This window comes from Gorilla gorilla, chromosome 8 (assembly GCF_029281585.2).
Source record: "Gorilla gorilla gorilla isolate KB3781 chromosome 8, NHGRI_mGorGor1-v2.1_pri, whole genome shotgun sequence".
In the NCBI taxonomy this organism is placed as follows: Eukaryota; Metazoa; Chordata; class Mammalia; order Primates; family Hominidae; genus Gorilla; species Gorilla gorilla.
The window spans coordinates 15,543,736-15,567,918 of record NC_073232.2 but is presented as its reverse complement, the minus strand read 5'-3'; the positions used below and the strand labels follow the sequence as shown (position 1 = coordinate 15,567,918).

At 40.9% G+C, this 24,183-nt stretch overlaps 1 protein-coding gene and 1 long non-coding RNA gene across 2 annotated transcripts in view; one reads left to right on the top strand and one right to left on the bottom strand.

The window, feature by feature from the left end:
* Positions 1-6,513: 6,513 nt before the first annotated feature.
* LOC134759196 (uncharacterized) lies at positions 6,514-16,363 on the bottom strand. Its single transcript, XR_010135149.1, has 4 exons — positions 15,452-16,363; positions 10,748-13,975; positions 9,241-9,372; positions 6,514-6,689 (listed from the first exon to the last, which is right to left on the bottom strand). It is a non-coding gene; the product is annotated as an uncharacterized lncRNA (long non-coding RNA).
* A 2,769-nt stretch (positions 16,364-19,132) lies between these two features.
* Positions 19,133-24,183, top strand: part of PRKCQ (protein kinase C theta) — a 153,068-nt gene continuing 148,017 nt past the window's right edge. Inside the window, exon 1 of the mRNA XM_031015017.3 lies at positions 19,133-19,284. The gene's annotated coding sequence lies outside the window, so the exon portion shown is untranslated. The remainder of the gene's footprint in view (positions 19,285-24,183) is intronic.

The window sequence follows — 24,183 nt, the reverse complement described above, 5'->3', positions numbered from 1 at the left end:
AAGCATACAAAATTTCAGTTCGACAGGAGGAACAAGTCCAATATATCCATTCTACAACATGGTGATTCTAGTTAACAGCAACGTGTTGTATACTTGAAAATTGCTCAGAGATTTTAAATATTCTCACTACAAACAAATGAAAACTGTTTGAGGTAATGTATATGTTAATTAGCTTGATGTAGCCATTCCACAATGTACACATATTTCAAAACATCATATTGTGCACCATAAATAGACACGGTTTTTAAAATTTCTCAATTTGAAAAAATGTTTTAGAGAAGAAAGCAAAGAAGACAAAAGGCAAGACCTTACTGCTGAGCCTGAATCCACCAGCCTGGATACCAGTGGATTTTCCTGAATGAAGTCACTGATTTTTTTTTAAGTAATCATTACTTTTCAATTCTAGGACTTAGAAAATGCTTGTAACATGTTTGCAAGGCAGTAAAGGATTAGTCACTGAATATATCAATGTGTTAAAATGATAAAATAATTAGGCAGGCAAGATGGAAAAGGAAAAAGGCTTTAAAATCTGCAGCGGAAGGATGGATTTAGATAGCTGCCTCATACCTCCTCCTTCTTGTTTTATATTTTTAATCCTGTTAAAAAAATCACTCCCTCAACAAATATTCTTTGAATGGTGATTGTGTATCATGGGAAGGTTACTGGAGGCACAGGCTTAAAGTCAACACTGCTTTCAAATCTACACTCTGCCATCTACTCACCCATGATTTTTGCAAATTGTGTGTATTTTCTGATCCTCAATTTTCTTTTCTGTAAAACAAAGATATAATATCTACCTCATAATGTAAGAATCATATTTATAAAAGTTCTATAACATGCAATCAATTAATGGAAACTTAAAGATTAAAAAGTTTCATTTTCCATATCATCAAAAAAATGGAAAGATAAATTACTGTATGATAGGGCATTTGCTAATTTCCTAGCTATAATTTCAGCAATTGTGATAGGCTCTGCCTACAGAAATAATTTTAGTTGGAATTTAAATATCTCTATTAAACCTTTAAATTTCGTTAGGAAACATAAATTCTGACTTCTCATTTAAAGATGGCCTATCCAATGTCCATGGATTTAGTCTCTCTGCTTCTCTGACTTAAAAAGAAATGGTATACTGAAAGTTATATATTTGTTTCACATAATTCTACTTAAATCGCTTGAGATATCTGCTTTCTAGCTTCTCATTTAAAAAATCTCTCAAGTAATCTTGAAATACACAGTAACTTTTATTTTGATTTTCCCATTCAGCTTGGTGTTTAATTCTTTGAGATTCAGTGATTCAAGCTTTTAGTAAATTACCATTATGATTCTATTACATCATCAACTCCAGAATCATAGTACCAAGAGAAAAAAAATATATAAACTCACAAGTTTAAATTTGCTACAACTAATTATTGAAAAAAGCATTTTAATACTAAATCAGATTTTTAAGGCAGAGATCATACAACTGATACAAACTCCAAATATTAGCAAAATCCCTGACACTCATTAATAAGCCCATTGTCTTTGATAGTGTCGTAATGATGTTTCTATTACACGAAAAGCTTTGTATAAGTTGGAAAAATACTTACGAGACATCATCAAATGTCTTTTTTTAACCTACATAAAAATAGCAACTAAAAAAGCACATCAGAAACATAATACCCTCAGTTAAAGAGTGGTTTTTGTCTGAAAATGGAAGAAAATCTAACATATTTACCATTTCCCCACAGTTGGCATGTCTCTATCAGTTAGAAAGGAGGACAAAAGTATACAGTGAAATGTGATTTCACTCAGTAGCTTGAGGCAGCCAGCAAAAGAATTTTGACCTTAGAGTGTCTCCTTCAAAGGATGCTGTTCGAGCAAGTGTTTTCTTCACAAAAAGCAAAATCAGTCACTGTTCAAAACCAACATGGCTAGGCTGAAAATTTCAGCAACATCTGTGAATTTCTCTGCAAACTCATCAGCAGGAACAAGTGGTAATTTACCAACCAAATAAGCAAGGTAAATGACTCCACAGAGAACTCCTTTGTATAGGACGGACTATGGGGGTTGAGGAAATCAGATTGCATTCTAGAGATCTGCTACGTAACATTGTGCCTGTAGTTAACAACACGAAACTGTGCACTTAGAAATCTGTTATGAGGGTAGATCTCATATTAAATGACCTCCTAAAATATGCTGGAATGATGTCTCTCATCTTTTTTTCTGTTTAAAATTAGGTGTAGTATTTACACTGTTTTATTAATTTTACTATTTTTGTCAATTGTGTTAAGGAATAATTTACCTACAATATAATTCACACATTGTAATTGTACAAGTCAATGATTTTTTCCAGACATGTATCATGTAACCACTACCCCAATCGAAACATAGAAAACCGGTGGCAGTGGGCTGGGGGGAGGGGTTGAGGGGGGGCAAGGGAAGACAGGGAGATGTTGGTCAAAGGATACAAAATTTCAGATAGAGGGGAGGACTCCTTCAAGGGATCCATTGTGCAACATTGTGACTCTAATTAACAACAATGTATTGTTATTACTTGAAATTACTAAGAGAGTAGATTTTAAGCGTTCTCACCACAAATCAACCGTAAGTATGTGAGGTAATGCATATGTTAGTTAGCTTGATTTAGCCATGCCACAAGGTGCACACATGTGGAAATATGTTGTATACCATAAATATATACAATTATATTAAAATTAAGCGTTAATTAACTTAAATAAATAAATAACTTTTTCAAAAAGATATAAAATAGTTTCATCTTGCCAGAAATGTGTCTTATGTCCCTGTGTAGTCAAACTCTGTCCACCACCCTCTGACCCTGGAATCCACTAATCTAATTTTGACCACCACAGATAGGTCCTGCCTGCTCTGGTATTTGAGGCAATGGAATCACAGGGTCTGTGCTCTTCTTCTGAGACTAGCTCCTCTTACTCAGCATCGTGTGGAAGGGGGTCTTCCTCAGCCATTCATTTGCACAAGGTGTCTGCAGCAACAGCACCAAAGCCACACTCCAGACTAGTAGGAGTTATCCATATGGCACGAGTGCCATCTGTGTCAGTTCTTAAAATGTTTCTCCTCTGGCCAAGGGAGGGAGGCAACCACAGTGCTGCTCAGGACACTGAAGGGACCCCTTCCTCCCACCTTGCTGGAGCCTCCCAGTAGGAGCCCAGGCCAGCCAGCAACCCGATGTTCTGCCTTGTGAAACCTGAAGAAGTCAACTGAGTGAGCCTGGACTGCTGACCTACAGAACTGTGCAGCAATACATTTTGGTTCTAAGCTACTTAGTTTGTAGAGGTTTGTTACAGCACCTGTAGAAAACCAATACAGCTCCCTATCTGGAAGATAGGGACTCTGACTCTACACTGTTAGAATGATGACCAACGAATAAAGAAAGATGACCATTGTGTTATGACTAATGTTCACGGAGCCAATTTGATGCCAACTGTCCAAAAGAGGATATTCCATTTGAGGTAAAGAATTTGCTCTTTGTTTATATTTGTAAATGAATTAAATACTTCTTAAGATGTGAAAGGACTAATTAAATCCATAGCTACCCAATTCTTCTGCATAAGTAAGTGAATGATTTCATATATCTGTAAATGTATTGTGATTAGTTACATTTAATTCATGCATTCATTGAACAAACATTGTTTGAACGTCTACTATGTGCCAAGTACTCTCTAGTTGTTGGGATACAATAATAAGTGATACATGGGGAAAATCCCTGCTTGCATAGAGTTTCTATTCCAGAAAGGTGAAGCCAACTGGGAAGAGGGATGGGGAGGGAGATAGGGAAGGGGAGCATAGGGTCTAGTGTGTATGTGTGGACAGGGGTTACAGAGGGGCTGAAATTTAAAACAGAGTCATCAGGGAAATCATCCTGGAGAAACTGATGTTCAAGCCAAACGTGGAGACTTGTGCCCTGGGCTCCAGCCTGCTGGCATGCTAAGAAGCAAACAGGGGCTGATGCAGCTGGAGCTGAGTGGGGAAGATGAATCAGAGGCGGATCTGGGGCCTAGGGACTGGCCAGGTCCTGTAGGGAGAAGGAAGCCCTGGGGGCTGGGACAGAGTGGCAGGTATGACTCTGCTGTTAGGGAATCTTTCTGGCTGCTTGTGCCGAGGGCAGGCTGCAGTGGAACAAGTACTGGAGGAGTCCTCCCACCCATCAGGAGTCCTCCCCAGTGCTATCCTGTATTGATACAAATGCATGTTTCACCATGCACATCTGTGCTTGTGTATAAATACGTAAGATAAGATCTTGTCTGGCAGATAAGAGCTTGATACAGAACAGCTCACTCCCGCTCTCCTGTTCTATGTATGCTGCGGTTCTTCCCTTTAAAACTGAATCTGCACGTGAACATGACTTGCATCTGTTTTTATTGATACCCTGAAGAGCTCTATGCATATTCTTATTTGATTGTCATCAGTAAAGCAATTAGAAGAAAAAAATCTCAACTACTATGTATGTATTACTCCGTTAACACATTTTTCTCTTGCAGGTTGAACAGCTGGTTTCTTGAACCAATGCATAACATTTATTGGAGTGCTTTCCCACCCCCTCCTGCTAGGTACCCCTGCCATCTGGAAAGAGGACTTCCGAAGTTCAAATAGCAGTCTTTTGTGAAAATAGAATTTACTTAAAACTTACTCCATATCTCTAGTAGTTGTAGATGTTTACAATTTAGAAAATTCAAAAGAGTTTTTCTTTTGTGTTTTGCATTTCTTTCTGATTAACCAATTAACTCAGATGTGTGCGCATGTCGTAAACTTAGTTGGTGCTCTCCAAATATTTATTGAAGAATTAATTAATTTTAGGTATCAGGTAAATTCAACGGATCACAGCAAACTACGGAACCAGTAGCTGAAAATAACTGTGAAGGTAATTGCTACAGAGGAAATGCTATTTGAACAAGCTAATTTGCTTCAAGATGGGATCTGAAAAGGGATTCTTGGAGCTACTTGGGTATGAGAAGGACTGCCTGAAAAGACATTTTCTTTAGGCTTCCCAGAATTTGAATTAAAAGAGAAGAGAGAGGCTGCTTGAAGACACAGTGGAAGATTAAAAATATACCTGGCACTAAAGCCTTCACAGTTCTTCAACCACAACTGCTCTGGTTGCAACAACAGAGGCCACTGGGCCCCATTTTCATCAACTTTTGAAAATTGCAACAATTAACAGTGTTCTTCTCAAGAGAAAACTCTTCTGACATGGGTTTTCATGTTTAAAGAAAAAAAGGAACACCCCACAAACATTCTTTCTGATCTACACCTTTTCTATTTTCTAGTGGAAATTGTAACCACAGGTTACCATGTTTTCCTTCCTGTGTTTGAAAACCACATGTGTTTTAGTGAAAACATTAAGGTGAGTAATGAAATGGAAGGTTTCAAAGTGCCAGCCACCTGTCACTAGAAATGGAAATATCTCACTTATTCTTTCTTCTACAGCAATAAATTAGCGTGAGCAGAAGATGTAATTTTTAGTCAATCCATCTCAGCTGAATACAAATCATATATCCTGCTGGAGTAAAAATATTATACAAATATTTGTCAGAGTTAGGTTCTTTTGCACTTTATGGATTTGTCAAATGGAAAGAAATGTTATCTCATCCATTGCTTTGTTTTACAGCAGAGGAAACTGAGGCCCAGAGAGATCATGGGACTCCCCAAGTCCTCATGGCTTGTCAGTGGTGGAGCCCAGACCTGTCGTGATCATGAATCTGGGAGATCATGAATCTGATCATGGATCTGAAGTCCACCATCTGCCACCACAGCACACTGCCCTGCTCCCCTGCTCCCACAGCAGATAACAGCAGAAAAGGGGCAGGGAGGGGCAATATTGAGTGCTTCCTAAGAACTTCCACGTTTTATTTCAACTCATTCTCACCTGTGAGTAGATAAATACAAGCAGAGGCATGTTGTACAAACTAGCCAGCACCTACTATGTGAGCATGTTCTTCAAGTATCAATGGAAGATGTTTGTTACGAGGATTTGTTGCCGTTACAGGTGAGGAAGAAGGTGATCATGTTTCTTTAAGGCTGAGAGTCAGAAGCCAAACAAGTTAACGTCTACTCTTTTCTAAAAGTATAGCTTGACATTTTCCTCTATTTCTCTGACTTTCTCAGCAACACCAGAAATATCCTTAGGACCATAAGCTAATTGCCAGCCGACTCACTGGAGGAGATGGTATCTCAGCAGCCACAGGTGTCTGCCAGTGAAAAGCTGAAGGTGTAGCTGGGTGAGGAGAGCAGTCAGGAGCCTGATGTCCATTCCCACCTGGCCATGTGCGGCTTCCTCTGCCTGCCTCACTCTGTCACCCTGTGCCCCTCTCTGCCACCCTGTGCCCCTCTCTGCTCTGGGCATAGCTGGCTACTGAGGGATGAGCCCCTCGGGACGCCTCCTCCTTGAATGACTACTATCCCAGCACTTGATCCTGGATTTAGCAGCTGTACAAACTCAGTTTTGTCTGGGTAATCAGTACGTGATGCAAAAACATGCAAGAGACTCACCTGTTATCCGTCACAGAGGGTCTGCCTCAGATCACCGGTATTGTTCAATCTCCTGGGAGGCTAAACCACGGATCAAAATGGTTCTCCATGAGCAAAGACAAATATGGTGAAACAATGATCAAGAGGATATTTGTCTCAAGCTATCAGAGGTGTATCCTCCAGCAGTTTAGGAAGATTTTCAACTCCTTAAGGAAAGAAGTACAATTAGGTACAATTGAACAATTCAGAAAACAAGATGACAAATTCTTATCATCCAACCCTCTTTTATTTATTTTTCCATAAGTTTTTGGGGTACAGGTGGTATTTGGTTACAGGAGTAAGTTCTTTAGTGGTGATTTGTGAGATTTTGGTACACCCATCACCCAAGCAATATACATTGCACCATATTTCTAGTCTTTATGTCTCACCGCCCCCTACCCTTCCCCCCAAGTCCCCAAAGTCCATTGTATCATTCTTTTGCCTTTGCATCCTCATAGCTTAGCTCCCACATATCAGTGAGAACATATGATGTTTGGTTTTCCATTTCTGAATTACTTCACGTAGAATAATAGTCTCCGATCTCCAGGTCACTGCAAATGCTGTTAATTCATTCCTTTTTATGGCTGAGTAGTCTTCCATCATATAAATATACCACCGTTTCTTTATCCACCAACCCTCCTTTTAAATATTCTTTGTCAAGCCCCAAGACTTTTAGCCTGAAAATCTTATCTCTTATTAACTCAAATTAAAATCTCCCAGATGATTATGTTCCCTGTACTTATACTTTATGTCAGTGACGTGATGACACTTTCACCTCACAGATGAGACGTGCCACCTCTGAGGGACAGAGTGAGGAAATCCTCACCACTCCTGCTTGTTCTTTGTGCATTCTTGCTATTGGATTCCATTTAGAAATTGACATGGACTGCTTTCTGCCCAGGTTGAGATAAATTCTACTTTTTAAGTGTTTGAGGCATTTAACCACTGACTACAATGTAAAATTCACACTTTACTGAACTTTTTCCATTATCGAGAATTTTTTAAAGCATTATTATTTGCTCTACGCAAGACATGGTGCCAGAAAACCAGAGGAGATACCAAAAGAGATATAAAACAAACTCAGTTCTGGGGGGACAGAGATGGGGGTGGACAGGGAGGAAGCAGGAGAGAGGAAGAGAGAAAGGTGATTGTGAAATCGAGAGGTCAGAGGAAGCCTCACAGAGAAGGAGGGGGCTTGAATCATAGCAGTGAGGATGGGAAAGGACTGGAGACACCATTTTAACTAACACTTCACTCATCAAATAAGAAAAAAGGATTCAGAAAGCATGCATGGCTTATTTAAGGTCACACTGTCACTAAGCCTAACTTGTTACCTTACAGAACAGCAGAGAGAGAGGGAGAGAGAATGAACACACTTGTCCCCTGCCCTCCACTCACTAAGCTCCTGACAACCTCTCAGTCATCTGGGAAACCAACCCTGTTTCTGGCTACATAGAAAGGGCTTTGTAAATACAATAATATTATACTTGATTTTCAAATAATCTTTTTACTGGAATTGACACATGCAGAAAAGACTGCAAGTCACAAATACACAGCTAGATGAACTTTTCCAAAGTGGACCTACCTATTACCTACCGGCTACATCAAGTCGTAAAAATAGCACCATGAGCCATCCTGGTGCTCCTTCCCTGGCACTCCACCACCTGCCTCCCCAGATGCAGTAGCTACTCTCAAGACTTTCCATTGCATGAATTCATTTTACCTGTTTTGGGACTTAATGTAAATACAATCATACAGTATGTCTTTTTTTGGGACCTGGCTTCTTTCACTTGACGTTGTGTTTTCAGCATGTGTTCAAGCTGTGGCATGTTTCTACCGACGAAAGTACCACAGTTTTATTGTGCAGTCTCCAGCTGGTGGACGCTTGAGATGTTTCCACTTTGGGGTGATGATGAACTGGGCTGCAGTGAACATGTTGTACATGTCTTTTAGCGCATCTGTCTACATTTTTGTAGGTTATGTACCCATGACATTCCTGGGTCACTGGTTTTGCATATGCTCAGCTTTAGTAGGTACTGCTAAACCATTTTCCAAAGCTGTATGAATTTACGTAAGAATTCCACTTTCTCCACTCCCTCCTCATGATGTACATAATGGACTCACTATGTCCAGGGAGTTACAAAGTAGAGTATTGAATTTTTTGAATTTTCTTTCGTAGCTAAGAAATAAAAGAAAGAATTTAAGTTGAGAACTGTAGGAGAGGTCTTCATTCTATCCAAACGCAATCACAAGGAAAAGAGAAAGCATGAGTCTGCAAAAGGTAAGTAAATGTAGAGAGGTTTGGGGAAGTAGATACAGGTACAAGTGTTTTGTTTTCTAAAAACCTTTTTAGGGCTTTGACTTTATGGAGTGCACAAAGACTATAACCTCAAGAACTCAAGTTTAAAGAATTTCAGTTCTATTGTTTGGTTTCTTTAGCTCAGGTTTTTACTGCGCTCCTAGGAAAGGTGGAAGCTTGGGAGTAAAGCTGTGATAGCTAAAATGTGTTGCACCAAGCTGAGTTCTATCCAGAAGCCTTTTAAGTTCTTAAATGTCTATTCCTTTTCTAGTTCCCTTGGCAAAGCAAGGAACAGGACAGAAAGGTTCTGGGGAACAACCATCATGTCTTTTGCTCAAAGAAACTTCCTCAGTGTGATTAAAATCTGATCCACATTTCTGCAGCCCTCCCAAATTGATGTAACTCCTAAATTTACGTACCTACTCTGGCAGTTCCATATCAGTTGCTTCAGACTTGACCTTTTCCTCTTGTTAAAAGCATATGACCCCAGTTATTAAATAAGGAGTTTGTGGTTTTCTTTCACTGTGCAGTGGAAAGGCTTTTAAAAGTTGCTTTGGAAGAAAGAAAATTTGAAGTCATTCTTTGGAGTTATAAGGGCAGATTTAAACAGTATCATTACTCATTCTTTGAGTTTTTTTATGTGTGTAGGAATAATATTTGTCCTTCAGTAAAAAGCAAAGTAGCTAGTCCTATTCAGAGCAAGCAGAACATTCCAATCAGCTGCCTAAAAATCACATCTGCAATTTTCTAAAAAATAAAACATCAGCAAATCAAGTAAAAACCAAAGAAACAATTTTAAAAATGATGTTGTGGCCTAAACTATAAACTGTATGGTATAGAAATTTTGTGCTTCAGTCTCAAGATATGTGACCTCAGCCACAAGGAGGATAAAATGCCAAAGTACTGACAGGTATCTTTATATTTTGAGATTAGCAATCATTTCAAATTTCTTTTATAGACAGTTTTATATTTTTCAAAATATTTATGGTGAATATTTATTACTTCATAATCAGGCAACCAGTAAAAGTTATTTTTAAAATAAAATAATTCAAAAAAGTATAGATAAAAGAATATTTGAAAACACCAAAATATTATCTGTCTTTAGGTGGTGACATTCTGGCTAATCTTTTTTCTTTTCTGTAATTTCTAGTTGTGTGTGTGTGAGTGTGTATGCATAACCTTTATCATAAGAAAAATAACAAATATTTCTCAAAATCTACATGTGGAATATGACCCTTTCTTTTAGCCTTTGCAGCAGGTGGTGAGAATTCTCTAGACAGAGTTCAGCAGGGCTCCTAATGAAGCCTGCCTGGGTTCTGATCCTGGCTCTGGCAGTCACTTGCTTTGTGATCTTGTGTAAGTTATTTACTTTCTCCAAGCCTTAAGTTCTCATCTGTAATGTGTGCATAATCCCCATATCATAGGATTGCTGTAGGGTTAAATAAGATAGTATATGGAAAATACTGTGATACAAATGCTCTATAATGGGTAGTTATTAATTCAAATTGCACCAATCTCTTTTTGAGGCTTATAGGGATCAAAGCACTTTAGAGGTTATAGCTGCTCAATCTTGCCTATAAAAATGCCAGGATGTGATATGAATACACCCTCCTTTTACTAATTTTAAAATCAACACTTTGAGAAGAGTTTGTGAAATAATGCATGATATTTGTAATCTGTGTAGAAAAGCAAACACATTTTCTGATTTCAAATACCACGTATCTTTGATCTTCAAACATCATATCTCCATTAAGTTCTCATAAGATATGTAAAAATATTAGTTCATTTTTAAAATTACTTTTAATATTATACAAATATTAAAAATAGAAACGGAAGCTAATAGAAATACAGATGTAAGCTATTAAAACTATTCCTTAAATGTAAGAGATTTTTCTTCAATCATCATAGTGCATTTTATTTAAGTACCAGGCAATCCAGGTGTGGTTTTGTTTGTTTTAATGAGTTAAATGGAGATAGAACATCTGCCTTCTGGGTGATGTGCTGGACTCCACGCGCATGGCTTTCCCTCTCTTATGTGCTGCCTCTACCTAGTGATAGGCAGACAAAAAGGAAAGAAAGGAGAGAAAGGAAAGGAAATGTCAGCTTGGCTCCACTCCCAGCAGATGAGCCAATCCAAGGTGAAAGAAATAACCCGTCTCAAGGTTTGCCACTTGGGTCCCAAACATTTTGAGGGTGAGATGCTTGAGTTGAGGGATCAACTGTGACCAAGAAACAAAGCACGTCTAAGTGACTCACACAACAGGCGCACATGGTCAGCCACATTAGGCCACTGTGCTAAGCCACCAAGAAAAAAAATAAAATCTTTACATTTTTGTTCCACAAAAGTTTTTCTTTAAAAGTGAATGGTCGAAGTGATGATGTAACCAAAAGAGCTGGACACCACACAGAGAGTAATGATTTTCAGCGTTTTTCTGGTACCACCAGTATAGGCTTTTTTGAGGGTGTTTGAAATTTTTTTATACCAGTGAATATAGGAAATGAGCAGTGAGTACCACTAGAAGCAAATAGCAGTACATCCCCCATCGCAGACAATTAGTACTTTCTTTAATTTGATATTTAGTCTCAGAATTTTATAGCTGGAAGAAACCTGATAGAATATCCTGTGTAGCCCAGCATACTTTCTGTAAAATGAGAAATCCTCTTCCCAATTTGTGTGTGTGTGTGTGTGTGTGTGTGTGTGTGTGTGTGTGTGTGTGTTAATGGCAGAATAAAGCTATGGACAAAGGAGAAGGGAGTGATGAGGATCAGGTGTGGCATTTGCCTTTCCAAAAAAGAGATTGAGTGACTTACTCTAAAGTAAGTTCCCTTTCAAATCTAAAGCAATTGCACTATGTCAAACTATAAAATTGCAACAATCAAATCTATAAATATGATAGTTTTCATCTTGATTTCTTCCTCCTGGATTTACAGATAATAAATCTTCCTCCTGAGATTTATTAATCCTTCCTGGGGAGGACTTACCATTAAAATGTATGGTCTTTTGCATTTTCAGGTTGCTGTTGCTTTTACCCTGGTGGAAGATAATCACTAAAAAGTAGTCTCTGTGGATTATCTAATCAATATCTCTTTAATTTCAGACAAAATTTTATACTCACTTGGGCCTTAATTATTGTGCTAATATCTCTAGACTTCCCAAATCCAGGAGAACTGTGTCTGTGGATCTTTAGAAATACTTGGACTGACTAGTTTTATGCTGGTTCTACCCTTAGAATCCAGAAACAGGCCAGAAGCATATCCTGTTAACTTGTATCTATGTTAAGAAAACATCGAAAATGTAATTATTCACTATCTGATTTAGAAACTGATGTTACAATTAGCATCTCTGTATTGGTAGTGGTAACAACAATAATGACAACAAATTGTACCCATAGAATTTCCAAAGCCATAACTAAAACCAGATGGCAAATACTGTTTTTATAACTCCCACCTTTAAAAAAAAATACCAAAGGAACCGCTTCTTGTTTAATTTCATTCTTTGATAGTTGTAATAGTAATTGACACCGAGGAAAAAACAATCTACTCTAAATATTCTACACAGCAAGGATTAAATTTCATTTTCTATGGTTTTACTATTTAGTGGGCATTGTGATACATTCTAATCTACACATTGCCCCTCTACCCATGCCTTGTCTTTTGTCCTCAGCATATCTTATTAATCAGAACTTTCATAAACATACACAATTCTTTGACTGTTTCAAGAGTCAGGCTATATTTTCAGCTCTTGTCTTGTTTCTGTGAATATGGTGGCAGAAATCATGGATTTGAGGGTCAACTGGACTGGTGTCAAGCAGTCCCCTACCGTTTATTAGCTGAATGAGCTTAGGAAATCATTTGTTTAACCTTTAAGTCTCAATTGTCTCATCTGTAAAATGAAGAGGATATTATCCATCTCAGGGGATTCATTGTTAGAATCAAATTAAATAATTGAAATAAAGTGTGTAACACTACGCTTCGAAACAGGTAGTAAATGTACGATAAATATTAACTAATATTCACACATTATCTTTCTCTTAAATGAAGGAATAATACATACTTCCCTTCCCTTGTGTAAGATTTTTTGAAGTAACTTAACATTACAAAGCATGTCTAATGAATATTCTAAATAATGGAACTTTCAAATATATATTATGAACATTTTTTAAACCTTAACCTAGGGTAAGGTTTCCATTCACCTTTCACTGGTTTCGTAGAGTTGATATCAGTTTTACTATCAACAGTAATTGAGGTTTATCACTCCCCAAGAGAAGGGTCAGTTTTTTGTTTTTTGGTTTTTTTTCAGGGTTTAGAGCTATTTTCTGGCAATAACAATTTCTAACTTCTAACTACCCTTTTTCCGGCTTGAAAATCTAAAGTTGGATTGAAGAAGAGAAATGACAACATCTCCCATTTACTTATCCAAGCTGTGAATTTAAAATACCTTTTGTTTTTGTTTGTTTGTGCCTATCAACTTTGACCCATAGCTCCCAGAATAATTTTGATATTTTCTGAATAAATTGACACTAGACTTTACACATCACTCATGTCTTTATTTAGGGTAGGCCACTGTCCTCTAATTCCATGCTGATTCTTCTAGGTACTCTGGTGAGCCACTCAAAAAACAATTTCTGCCAAACCTTTGGGAAAGTATCAGTGGTTTGGTGGCCAAATTCCTCATCAAACAGTGCAAACTGGTTTCCTCCAAGCTGTGACTTCTGCAGAGACAGAAATGTCCTTGTTAAGTAACACTGTCCTCAAATTTTCTATGTGTATCATAGCCTACTTCCTCCTGAATACTACCTTTCTCCAAATCAAGACTCAAAATAATATGTTTTCTTTTTAATTTCTATCCTAAATCCCATATAGAAGGAAGGATGCAAGACGTGGTCTCCATGGGAGACAGAGTATAATCACCAACTAGGTCCAAAAGAAAAGCAAAGTCGCGTCCTGGGTTCCTTTTGCCAAGTTCCGAGTTGTGGGAAGATGGGTTGTGGCAGCTCCGGGAGGAGACCCGTAGGATTTCCTCCTTCCTCAGCTCTCAGGAGGGCCGCTGGATCCAAGGCAGGGGTCAGGTATTTCCGAGATGAAGTGAACTGAATAGGGCGGCTACCCGGAAGGCAGTCCTCAGCATTATTCCAGGAAACGTCAGGGCAGAACCTGAAAGAGGAAAAGAAGTACACAGCTGAAAGTTGGGGTGTGTTTAACGTAGTGAGTGGAACCTCACCGCCCACGTGTCATCCCCTCCAGGAAATGCCATTTCCTCTTCCAGGAAACAAAGGTGTGGAGAACTTCCGGGAGCAGCCACGTTTATAAAACTAAGAGACAGTGTCTAATAGAAAACAGAAACACCCCATGGCCTGGGAAAGGAGATGGCGGGTCTACAGGATGCTGGCATCAAGAATATCTAGAGGTGTCCACTACACCTAATGGATACCCAGAACGGATGTGAATTTTTTGTTTTAGATGAAATTTTACGATTAAAAAATCCCAATTTTGTAGATATATGATGGATGTTGTTTTAAAAGATCTGATCTTCAGGTTAATGGGTTTCCTGTTGTAGGACTATAGATTATAGGACAATTGAGTAGCCAAGAATCCTCAAAGATCAGTTGTCCAAAAGAGAAAGGAAGAGAAAACTGAGTGTACGATGTAAGAATGGAGAATTGGCCGGGCGCAGTGGCTTATGCCTGTAATCCCAGCACTTTTGGAGGCTGAGGTGGGCGGATCACCTGAGGTCAGGAGTTCGAGACCACCCTGGCCAACATGGTGAAACCCCGTCTCTGCTAACAATACAAAAATTAACTGAGCATGGTGGCACATGCCTGTAATCCCAGCTACTCAGGAGGCTGAGGCAGGAAGAATCACTTGAATCCAGAAGGCAGAGGTTGCAGTGAGCCAAGATTGTGCCACTGCACTCCAGCCTGGGTGACAGAACAAGACTCCATCTCAAAAAAATAAATAAATAAATAAAAGGAGAATTAATTATTCAGCAGCTCTTGAGATGGTGGCTCCAGCCTGACCTGGGTTTGAATCTTGGTTCTGGTACTTTAGTAATTGTGGGATCTTGAGCGAGGTACATAACCTTTCTAAGCCTTGTTACTCTCTTCTGTTAAAGAGAGATGATAATGATGATGATACATATCACAGAAGATTATGAATATGATATGAATAGTGCATCTAAAGTCATCACAGGCTGGGCATGGTGGCTCACCCCGATAATCCCAGCATTTTGGGAAGCTGAGGTAGGAGCATCGCTTGAGCCCAGGAGTTTAAAACCAGCCTGGGCAACATAGTGAGACCCCGTCTCTACAAAAAAATCTTCTTAAATATTAGCTTGGTCATGGTGATGTGTGCCTGTAGTCCCAGCTATTTGGGAGGCTGAAGTGAGAGGATAACTTGAGTCCTGGAGGATCAAAACTGCAGTGAGCTATGATCTCGCCGCTGCACTCCATCCTGGGCAACACAGCAAGGCTCTGTCTCAAAAAGAAAAAAAAAAGTCCTTATCATACCTGGTGTATATATGAAACTTTTTCTAAAGCCACTAACTACTGATTAAATTAACAGGACATATGAGCTTCCTTTCAGTGCCTAATTGTCAATGAGAAACCCAGATATGGAGCGTGAGGAACGTACCATCTTCTAGGCACAGTAGCTGTTATCCGTTTGCCATTTCTTCTTTGCACTGTAACAGGATCCGCTGAAAAACAATTGGACAAAGAGCCAGGTAGATGGCAGTCTGAACTAGGGAAGCTTCTGTTTTGTAGTTTGCAGAAAGAATCTGCATGGGGATCACTGCTTAAGCTTTGCCTCTTTGTTTCCAGACACAGACGCACTTTCCTGCCTAATTTCCATAGCAAATACCCAATGAGCGCCTACTGTATGCCAGGTTCTGATGATGTCAGAGTGAGCCAGCACTTCCGAGGTACTGGCCACTCTCGAACCTCCTGGCTAGGATCTTCCAAGAGCTACAGCCTCTGGCCTGAGGGTCAGTCCAATGCTGTTAGATATTCACAAATGTGGGGCTAATTTTAATGGAATATAGTTTTATCCTTAAAAGGTGTGTGTGTCCAACAACAGACAAACAGAGAGCCAAATCATGAGTGAACTCCCATTCACAATTGCTTCCAAGAGAATAAAATACCTAGGAATCCAACTTACAAGGGATGTGAAGGACCTCTTCAAAGAGAACTACAAACCACTGCTCAAGGAAATAAAAGAGGATACAAACAAATGGAAGAACATTCCATGCTCATGGGTAGGAAGAATCAATATCGTGAAAATGGCCATACTGCCCAAGGTCATTTACAGATTCAATGCCATCCCCATCAAGCTACCAATGACTTTCTTCACAGAATTGGAAAAAACTACTTTAAAGTTCATATGGAACCAAAAAAGAGCCTGCATTGCCAAGTCAATCCTAAGCCAAAAGAACAAAGCTGGAGGCATCACACTACCTGACTTCAAACTATACTACAAGGCTACAGTGACCAAAACAGCATGGTACTGGTACCAAAACAGAGATATAGATCAATGGAACAGAACAGAGCCCTCAGAAATAACGCCGCATACCTACAACTATCTGATCTTTGACAAACCTGAGAAAAACAAGCAATGGGGAAAGGATTCCCTATTTAATAAATGGTGCTGGGAAAACTGGCTAGCCATATGTAGAAAGCTGAAACTGGATCCCTTCCTTACACCTTATACAAAAATCAATTCAAGATGGATTAAAGATTTAAATGTTAGACCTAAAACCATAAAAACCCTAGAAGAAAACCTAGGCATTACCATTCAGGACATAGGCGTGGGCAAGGACTTCATGTCCAAAACACCAAAAGCAATGGCAACAAAAGACAAAATTGACAAATGGGATCTAATTAAACTAAAGAGCTTCTGCACAGCAAAAGAAACTACCATCAGGGTGAACAGGCAACCTACAACATGGGAGAAAATTTTCGCAACCTACTCATCTGACAAAGGGCTAATATCCAGAATCTACAATGAACTCAAACAAATTTACAAGAAAAAAACAAACAACCCCATCAACAAGTGGGCGAAGGACATGAACAGACATTTCTCAAAAGAAGACATTTATGCAGCCAAAAAACACATGAAAAAATGCTCATCATCACTGGCCATCAGAGAAATGCAAATCAAAACCACTATGAGATATTATCTCACACCAGTTAGAATGGCAATCATTAAAAAGTCAGGAAACAACAGGTGCTGGAGAGGATGTGGAGAAATAGGAACACTTTTACACTGTTGGTGGGACTGTAAACTAGTTCAACCATTGTGGAAGTCAGTGTGGCGATCCCTCAGGGATCTAGAACTAGAAATGCCATTTGACCCAGCCATCCCATTACTGGGTATATACCTAAACGACTATAAATCATGCTGCTATAAAGACACATGCACACGTATGTTTATTGCGGCATTATTCACAATAGCAAAGACTTGGAACCAACCCAAATGTCCAACAATGATAGACTGGATTAAGAAAATGTGGCACATATACACCATGGAATACTATGCAGCCATAAAAAATGATGAGTTCATGTCCTTTGTAGGGACATGGATGAAATTGGAAATCATCATTCTCAGTAAACTATCGCAAGAACAAAAAACCAAACACCGCATATTCTCACTCATAGGTGGGAATTGAACAATGAGATCACATGGACACAGGAAGGGGAATATCACACTCTGGGGACTGTTGTGGGGTGGGGGGAGGGGGGAGGGATAGCATTGGGAGATATACCTAATGCTGGATGACGAGTTGGTGGGTGCAGCACACCAGAATGGCACATGTATACATATGTAACTAACCTGCACAATGTGCACATGTACCCTAAAACTTAAAGTATAATAAAAAAAAAAAAAGGTGTGTGTGTTTTGGCTTTATTTGGGTTCATATAGATTAGGGGCATCATCATAACTCGCCTCCTAGAGCAGACCTGAGTGATTTAATCAAGTCATGAAACACTTCGGGGCCTCAGTTTTTCATCTGCCTTCCCAACCTCTGAGGTTCTTTTTAGTTGACATCCTACATTCCCATGATCAGAAGGCTGCTAATTCAACTTTTGGCTTTTGTTAAACCTTTTTTTTTTTTTTTTTTTTTTTTTGAGGCAGAGTTTTGCTGTCACCCAGACTGCAGTACAGTGGTGAGATCTCGGCTCACTGCAACCTCCTCCTCCCAGCTTCAAACGATTCTCCTGCCTCAGCCTTCTGAGTAGCTGGGATTAGTGGCACGTGCCACAACACCCAGCTAATTTTTGTACTTTTAGGAGAGACACGATTTTGCCATGTTGGCCAGGCTGGTCTCAAACTCCCAGCCTCAAGCGATCCACCCGCCTCAGCCTCCCAAAGTGCTGGCATTACAGGCATGAGCCACCGCACCTGGCCTGTTTTGTTTTGTTTTAATCGTTTTTAAAGTCTCTCTCAAACCAAGAAAAGAAAAAAAGACAAAAAATTACTATTTTACTTCTCGGATTAATCTGATCTTAGTACACTACAGCAACAAAAGTCTTAATCAAGTACGTTTTAATTATTTGGTGTCATCATTGCAAGGAAACCATTCAGTAAGAGTATTAGTAACCAGACATATAATTTTCTAACCTGAATGAGAAATTAGTTACATGGAGTATAGAAAAAGAAACCACCCCGTTTATCCTCCCTGTGACCATCATTAGTATTACCCGCAAGGCATAAAAAGTCCTAAAATGACACGCACGGCGGCAACATTACCTTTGCAGCTTCAAGCACAGTAAAGTTGAAAGCAGTCCCACCTTGGCAATTGTATATAAAACGACAATGTGCAGATACAGGAAATCAAAGTCCCAGGTCCGAAGCCACCTAGGAACGATGACCCCAGGACAGAAGTGTGCCCAAACAAATGCCCGGGGTAGGTCATTTTAAAAGGAACAATGTTTACAAGCCCTTTCTAGCGTGAAAAACAGAGAAAACAGACACAGCTCTTTCCACCCAATCTGCTGGAGCGCCGTTTCGTTTTCAGTTTGGCGAGAGGGAGACATGTGGCCTCTCGCCCCTTTTCCTGACTCTGAGAATGTGGCCGGAGCCGGGGCGCTCCTGCTCCGCCTCGCCGCCCTCCCGGGGCTGTCCTGGGCCCTCCGGCCGCCGCCTCCCGCTCCAGTTCGCAGCTGGGCGACAAGTGGCTGGTAAGGAGGCCAGGGGCGGGAGCCTGGGCGCGGGACCGAGGGCGCACGGCGGGGGACCGAGCGCGCGTCCCTGGATAGAGGTGCCGGGTCCCGGGAGGCCGGGCTGGCGGGGAGGCTGGCGAGCGCCCCCTGGCCGGCACCGCCTTCTAGGCGCACCCGCAGTGCGCCGGGCCCGCCAGCCCCGCCAGCCCCGCCAGCCCCGCCAGCCCCGCCAGCCCCGCCAGTCCCCGCGCAGTCCCCGCGCAGTCCCAGCGCCACCGGGCAGCAGCGGCGCCGTGTTCGCTCCAGGTAGGGCCCCGCGCCCCGCGCCGCCGCCGGGAGGGAGCGGGCTGGAGGGGCCGAGACCCGTGGCAGGAAGGGCTACCCGGGCCCCTCGGAGAGCCTCCGGCAAGGGGTGAAGGCTGCCGGGTGAGCAGGCGGAGTGGGAAATGGAACCAAGCGGGCGCAAGAGCGCACCGGGAAGAATTTCCCCGCTGGGTTTCTGGGACGCAGGTCGCACGGGATGCGGGATGCTGGCGACCTTAGCCGGTTGGGGGCCGCCGGCCTGGGGGCGCTTCCTCCTTTCTTCTCCCTTTTCCTTCTCACCTGAACGAAAGGGGGCCTGCGGGGAGGGAAGAAGGTGGAAAGTTTTTGTATTCTTGTTAAAAAAAAAAAAAAAAATGCGTGAGGAAACATGTTTTCTGGAGATGGTATCCTGTCCACAGGGGAGCATACCCCGTTTTCTGGGAATGTATTGGAGCACGGACGGGGGTGCCATTGCTCAGGCTTCTAAACAAGCCAAGTTTCTTGTCAAGGGCCTGGGGGAGGGGGAGGCAGGTCTTTGAAAGATACCAAAAAAAAAGAAAAGTCTGCGTGCTCATTCCTGTAGCCTCAAGTGAGGTTATTCCCCAGCTTTGAGGGCCAGGTTAACCAAGCAAAGTTTGTGCAATAAAGTATCTTTGTGGTATTGGATTTTCGAGAGCCACCGTTATCAATGGGAGAGTGACTGTTGAATGCTACAGGCGTGGGCGCTCCCCCGTGGGCATGAAGAGAGGTCCACGGGCTGGCTGGATTGGGAGACTCCGGTCATTTCTGCAAGGAGAGCGCCACAGAACTGCCTTGTTCCCTGGGCTGTCCTGCCCCTGTGCGGGCTGGACGTGGTGCTAATAAAAGATGATTCAGGAGTGGCACAGGCTGAGGGGGACTAGGCTGGAGAAGGTGGAGGGAAGAGGGAGCACTCCGTGCCCTCTTCCTGTCCATGGGAAATGAACCATCTGTGCCTGGTGTCCAAGTCCTTGACGTTCCAGTTGCCCTTTGAGAGCACACCTCAAGCCTGCTGAATTCTTTTAAGAACCACCTACAAGATCTGAGAAGTCCGCCCATACTTTCTGTCAACTCCGGCCTCTTTGTCCTTTTCTTTTGCCAAAGAAAATTCTAAACCATTGGGATTCGTGAGGCTCCGTGAGAGAGGCAAGAAGCCTGGAGGGTCCACTCCGTTGTTCTTTTCCCTTGGTTTGCTCCCTAGAAGCCATGGTCCCCACTGGGCCCTTCCTGCCCGAGGCTGTGTGATAGACAAGCCCTATTCCTAAGGTCCTGGGTCCCCCACCCCACACCCCGACCTTGTGAATCATCTTCATTTTTTCCCTAACTTATCTTTGGTAACCCTTGTAAAATGGCAGGCTTACTGCGGATGCTTAATCTCTTTTAAAAGTGCTGTGTCTAGCGGGAAGAAGGGTGACATTTACTAATATGGTTGCAAATTACTTTTGAAGTTTATGCACAGCTGTTTAAAATCCCTCTGAGATCAGTGCCATTGTTTGATGCAGGTGCTTACCGCAGAAGGCTCTTGTTAGTCCCTTCCTCCTGCTGATTGAACATACATATATTTAAAGACGTGGCTTAGGGAGAGCTTCTAAAACCTGCAAAGCCAAAGCTGCACAGCTCCTGCAAGTTAGCGATCCACTCTGAGTTTTTCTGTTGTTGTTTCTGTCTTCTTGTCTCTCAGGAACTTCTGTTTCTCATTTCAAGAGTAACCTGCTGGGCACCATCAGCCTTTGTTTCAGTGACCTGCGATTTTCTTCTACACTTTAAAAATGTCAATATCCAGGCAAGACTCTTGCCACCCACCATCCGCGTTGTCATGTTCATTTCCGCTACTGTCTTGTGCTGTGGTGCCTCGGGATGGCAACTGTTACTTGAGCTAACTTCTACCTCTGTTCTCCTACAGACATGTCCTCACTGCGTCTTTGCTCACCATACACGGTGCAGCTCCTGGAAATTTGATTTGTTTTGCTGTCTCACTTCTCCCTCAGGCATCAAGGGGATGGTGTTCGATTATTCACACCTCAGCTCTTTCTATAATCTCAAAGATCCCTTTCAACAATAATACTCTCTGTCTCTTGTTAACGCCAGACATCAGAAGCCCCCTTACATAGCCGGCTTGTCACTGGTCATTTCTATAAAGTATTCTCATTTTGACACATGCTGTCTCTTCCGTGGAAAAGACTAAATTCTTCTCTGCAGTGAATTAGATGTTTTAACCAAAATTCCATGTGGACTGGGTCCAGAATTTTCTTTCAAGAGTATGGGCTTGTGGTACAAGTATGTAACTTCGGGGATTCAGAAGTAGACCTACACAGACAAATCTCCTTATAACGTGTTATTTAATTATGGTATATTTGCCTTTCTGGAAATTAGGAATTAGAGTTAGTGCTTCCTGTTTTTAATGCATTTGATGTCTTAGAGTTGCTGATTATGTTGTTGCCCCTAAAAATGTTGCTAATGTGATGGTTTGTTAACAAGGTTATATTTGATTTCAGGTGATTTCCTTTTTATGGAGTTCAGTCTTTAATTTTTTTTAATAATTTGCCTCAAATCATTTAAAATGATATATTGTTATATAATGAAAATCCCAGCAATATAGACGTGATTCCATGTGTGTGTATGTGTGTGTATGTGTGTGTGTAATCTGTAATTTAAAATAGGGAAATTAGTATTGTGACGGCATACATAGCATTAAACTCATGCTTGCTGTTTCTGTTGTTTTAACACTTTAAGCAGCTCATTTCTAAGCAGCTATGTGTTCAGCTCAGCTTTTTCATACCTATTCCAATTGTTAAGGAAGAAGTCATGAGAAACTATAGAAAAATGTGATGTTGAACCAGAGAGATGGATTAAAAGCTGTTTCCTTACAATGGTGAAAATATCTTTCGTTATTTTAACATGCCAAGCATTTATACATGTCAAATTCTGATTGCTCCGTCATCTAAACACATTCTTGGGGACAAAATGAGCATCAGAGTTTTAGAAATTAGGAAAGCTCACTCAAGCCCAGAATCACAGATTTTTGCTCCTGGATTAAATTGGCAAGTATTTGGCAGGACATCTTTCTGCAGGTTGCTGTAGGTTGATGTTAGCTTTTGAATTAAGCTAATAGTATTAATTATAATAATAATCAGCATTAAAACCAATGAAATATGGTTTTGAGTCATTATTACTTAGAATTTATGTGCTGTATATCATACTCAGAATTTTATTTATATGTAAGAGGCATTACTGCTTCATTTAACCTCCAAAAGCCTTTATAAATTAGATATTATTATTATTCCAGTTTTTCAGATGAGGAAACTGAGGCTCAAGGGGTAGAGCCCCTTGTCCAGGTCTTATAACCAGTAAGTGGTAGAGTCAGGTTAGTTGGACCATCCAGATTAGTCTAACCATCAAGCATTTGCTTTAAACCACAGTCCCAGGTGACTTACCAATTAACTTTTTTATTGTGGTAAAATACACATAACTTAAAATTTAACTTCTTAACTATTTTCTAGTGTACAGTTCAGTGACATTAAGTATATTCACATTGTTGTGCAACCATTGCCATCATCCATCCACAGAATTCTTCTCATCTCCTAAAACTGAAACTCTGTCCTCATGGAACATTAGTTCCTCATCCATCTTTCCCCTCAGCCCCTGGCAGCCACCCTTCTACTTCCTGTCTCTAAGATTTTGACTGCTCTAGGGACCTCACATAAGCGGAATACAGTATCCATCCTTTTGTAACTGTCTTATTTCACTTAGCATAGTGTTCTCAAGCTGTATCCATGTGACAGCATTGGACAGGACTTCCTTCCTTTTTAAGTCTGAATAATATTCCATTTATGGATATACCACATTTTGCTTATCCTTGTATCTGTTGATGGTTGCTTCTATCTTTTGATTATTGTGAATAATGCTGCCGTGAAGAGGAACATGCAGATATCTGTTTGAGGTCCTGCTTTCAATTCTTTGGGGTATGTACCCAGCAGTAGAATTGTGGGGTCGTAGGGTAATTCTATGTTTAATTTTTTGAGGAACTGCCATATTGTTTTCCACAGTGGCTGGACTGTTTTACATTCCCACCAGTGGTAGAAAGGGTCCCAATTATTCCACATTCTCAGCAACGCTGTCTTCTGTTTTGTGTTTTTTGAGATGGAGTCTCGCTGTGTCGCCAGGCTGGAGTGCAGTGGCATGATCTCAGCTCACTGCAACCTCTACCTCCCAGGTTCAAGCAATTCTCCTGCCTCAGCCTCCTGAGTAGCTGGGACTATAGGCACGTGCTGCCATACCCAGCTAACTTTTGTATTTTTAGTAGAGATGGGGTTTCACCATGTTGGCCAAGATGGTCTCGATCTCTTGACCTCATGATCCACCCACCTTGGCCTCCCAAAGTGCTGAGATTACAGGCATGAGCCACCGCACCTGGGCTTTTTTAAAAATCTTCTTTATAGTAGCCTTTCTAATTGGTGTAAGGTGCTGATAGTTAACTTTTTACCCAATCATTGAATGCCCAATGGCAGGGATCTCTGGGCTGATGCTACTCCTGAGTTCATTGTTTATTTCCTATCCCAGCTTGAGCATATACACCTTTTTCTAGTGTAGAATTAATGGAGGAAATACAACTCACACAGCACCTGAGGGACTAGGGAAGCCATGGAAAGGACAGTCCCTAAAACATAAACAGAATGTCCCGGTAGGTAGGGTTATCTCCACCTCCATGAGGAACCTTATGATTCAGAAATGAGTAGTTGTTGAGAATAAAGTGAACATGGCGTCAGTGTTAATAACCCTGAATGTGTGGGACAGATGCTTTTTAGAAGGTTAGTTACAGATATAATTATCTTTTGTATGTTATCAGAGCAGGACAAGTTCCCAGGACAATGGAGAGAATGGAAA